Source organism: Mastacembelus armatus, chromosome 10, assembly GCF_900324485.2.
Source record: "Mastacembelus armatus chromosome 10, fMasArm1.2, whole genome shotgun sequence".
NCBI classification, from domain to species: domain Eukaryota; kingdom Metazoa; phylum Chordata; class Actinopteri; order Synbranchiformes; family Mastacembelidae; genus Mastacembelus; species Mastacembelus armatus.
The window spans coordinates 13,415,086-13,419,033 of record NC_046642.1 but is presented as its reverse complement, the minus strand read 5'-3'; positions in this window follow the sequence as shown (position 1 = coordinate 13,419,033).

The window sequence follows — 3,948 nt, the reverse complement described above, 5'->3', positions numbered from 1 at the left end:
CATGACTGACTGAAAATACACTGATGTGATAGATCTGATGGGAGAAGAAGAGACACGCTGTCAAAAACCATGTAACAGCGCACAAGCTGATGTGTTACAGTTTATACATTAATAACACATAACATAAACTAACATTTATGATAAGCATCATTTTAATTTATTCAGAAGACTGTCCTGAGTTGCCTGGAAAATGTATTGGTGACGTTCCTCACTCTATTTTCCAAGAGTCAGAGTACAATAATACTTCTTGTGGTTGCAAGCTTCTTTTATAGTTACTTATCTCTAAGGCTGGATGATAGTTGGTCAGTGGGTAACGATATTTTTAAAAGCTTTGTTTCCCTTGAGGGGGGGTAGTGCGGTGATGCAGTGGTTAGGACTGCCGCCAAAGCAAGAAGGTTCCGGGCTTGAACCACATTCAGACAACTTTAAACCTGGTGCCTTTCTGTGTGGAGTTTGCATGTTCTCCCCGTGTTTGTATGGGGTTTCTCCAAGTACTCCCACGTACTCCCTCGACCCAAAGGGTTAGGGTAATTGACACTAAATCACCAGTAGGTGTAAATGTGTTTGTCTGACTCTATGTGTCAGACTTGTGACAGACTGGCGGTCTGTCTAGCATAGTAATTATCATGGACAGTTTGCTACATAATATAATATAATGCTGTTTGGAAATAAAACAATATCTCTCTGACTTCATCGAGTTAAGATCTTTAGTAGTGTTACTTATTTGCATTTCTCTGATGTCACAACTAAACATCAAACATCTTGCTCTTTGCTTTTTTTCTAGCTGCAGCTCAGCCAGAGGCTTTCACCCTACGGTGCAGATTCTTTCCCAGCCTCACTCCCCTTTTACACATAAGGTGTCACTGTTGAAGTGTTTCAAAAACACTGCATCAGACTCATGAAGCTGTATTGCATTTGCATGATACTGGGAGTGACTCAGACCCTGGATGTATTCATCCAAAGCTGGGGCTGAGCAGGGAGCTGGTCTGTGGGGAGGAGAAGTGGCAGCTAGCTCCTGTTATCTAGCAAGCCGTATCTCTTTTATCTCGAGATCGGCTCCGTGATGCTGAATATAGACAGATGGATGGCAACAAAGACAGTGGCAGATAATCATTATGAATTTAAGACTGCACATATAATGGGGGGTGGGCTGTGTGTGTGTGTGTGTGTGTGTGGGGGGGGGGGGGGGGGGTATGAGTCACTGTCACTTCTGTTCTGCTTTTAAATGATTTCATTAGGTTAAAAACCCCGTGGAGAGCTTGTAAACAACACATATGGTAAAAAAAACAAGCCCAGGCACGCAAGCATAATGTATAAACATACACACCTCAAACAATGCTGCAGTCATCATAGACACCTTTACATAGAAACATGGAAAATGCAAACACAGCAGATTATAAAGCACAACAAGATCTTAGGAAAATGACTGAGGCAGGATTTTGCAGAGAGCAGAATCTCCGGGCACAGCACAGTGTTCATGCGGGCCCCCTATCTGCTCTCCTGTCCCTGGCTGCTTGTCGTATTGTCCCTCTGTCACTGAGCCAAACAACCACAACAACCTGTTTGTGCCGAGTCTGTGCTCACACTCCAGGCCTGTGACTCAAAAAACAAACCAAAAAAAACAAAAAACAAACACGATGTCAACAGGTACAAACTACCTGCAACCCCGTCACGTTTACAGCATCGCTATTGTCTGGCAAAAAACCTTGTAACTCCAGTTTTTAAGATTTTCCACTTAACTGTCTATACCTTCCTCTACAGGCTCAGGTACATTTTCACTTTAAAAAGTCAAAAATGCAATAAAACTACGCTAAACACTGAGATACTGGAGATACAAGCTTTTAACAGATAGCTAACAAACTGTGTTTAGAGCCTCTGAAGCTGAAAAATCACAGCAAATATGCTGCATGAGTCAGAGGACGAATTACACATCCTGACACAACCCCAAAAGCTGTCCAGTACTAAACAAACACCATTTCGTCTCCCTATTGTCCCTTTATTCTATTTTCTCAATTATTCTGTATGAGCTGCAAACAAAGTGGATCATCCAGAGAGAGATAGCACTCTTTTCTTAACCCCCCCCAAACACACACACACACACACACACACACACACACACACACACACAACAGTGCAGTCAGACCTCCTTTAGTTTAACAAAGTGGGGCAAAGAGAGGATGTGAGGAGGGCAGGGATGGGAATGGAGAAAAAGGAGAATGACACAGCAGTTTGCAGGACAGTGGAGTACAATCAGCACACAGGCGCTGTTTAAACTGTTTGTCTTCACATCTGTTTGTGCCCTGTAACTCCAGAGTAACACCAGAGGTCATTCAGAAGATTTCAGCAGCCGCACAAAGGGCAAAGCAGCAACACTGGAAAACAATGATGTTTGATTACACTTTGTGGTTTTTGCTTTGTGTTGCTGATCTGCCCTGGATGTGTGTTTCCTTGCATCTTCCAACAAATACAGAAAACTAGAAATGGTTTTATATAGATTTAAGAATTAAACTTTGACAGGCAAAACAGTTCTCTGTCTCTATTGTTTTACAGCACGGTGTCAAAACAGGATCTATACCTGCACAGTAGTTGATTATACTGTCTATACACAGGGTTTCCAGGCAAGTGCTTTCACCTGAAGGTCACCTAAAAAGAAAAATCTAATTCTAAGAACATTTTTTTAATATATATATGTTCAGATAATTTCCAGATATTAACAGGAATCTTAACATGTCTGAGGAAATCATCAGTTATACTGGCAGGCCCCCTTTCCTCAACTCTGACCCGCACCCACTGCTTTAGGAGCGAAACGCAACAGATGAAAGCAGGAGCAGGGGGAGAAAATGAACTTGAAAAAGTCGATGATGTCATGGGTGGAGTATCCTAGACCCTCGCTTCTTGCAGTCTCCTCAGGAAACTCCCTCACTGACATGTCAGAAACAGCATCAGATCATCTTTAAATCTACCATGACGCCAAGGATGCAAAGATGGAGTTGCCCATACTGCGGAAGCAAAGCTGTCGATATGTGGATAGACGCAGTAAATCTTCAGCATCCTGTCCCTCTCTCTCTCCAGCCCCCCTCCACCAGCACTACCACTGCCGCCGCCGCCGCCGCCGCCGCACTGGGAGGGGAGCGCATCCCATCGAGGCATCTATTTACATCCACTCACCGCTTCGTTCAGCCTCCGGGCTTCTGCGCCTCCGCTCCCACGACGACACACACACGCACAAGCAGAGTAGTGAGCAGCGCCGAGGTCGAAAGCCACTTTTAAGTGCCAGTCCACCCGTAGCTGCAGCCGGCCGCCCGTATTGGATCACATCCCATCATCTGCCCTCCCAACCCAGCTCGGTGCTCGCTGGCTGGATCAGCTGCGTTTTCTCTCTGCGCCAGAGGATCCCGGGGCGGCGCGGCGCTGTGGAGCTCACAGCCATCCGGCCAATCAGAGCCGCGGACGCAGGACGCTCGGTGCAAGGAAGCGACGCAACCATAATAAATCTACCGGTGTTATTGTGCAACTCAGGTAATGAAATCACTCTCCAGCAGAGTCTTACGTCATGCCTGAAGAAATATGAATGGTCTACCATGGGACCATCACCCTGGCCCCTGAAACAAACAGGCACTTTTACTTCTCCAGGTAATTATCGAGGACTGATAAAAGCATAGGTAAAACTACTGCTGTTACCAGCTCTAAAGGTCTTTCCATACAGGGGACAAACCCAGACTATGCTTAAATTCAGTGCTACTTAAAAGTTTTATCTTAAAATGTTTGGAAATACAGATTCTTCCCCCTGAAATCATATTTGTACTCATCAGTGAATTCAGTAATTAGTTATGAAAATACTCAGACTGCTCTATAAAGTCTTTTGGTATTATGTTTTAATTATTTTATGTTACATGTGCGTTTAACAGTAGAACATCCTCTTCACATTGCATCACAGTTTGGCATGTG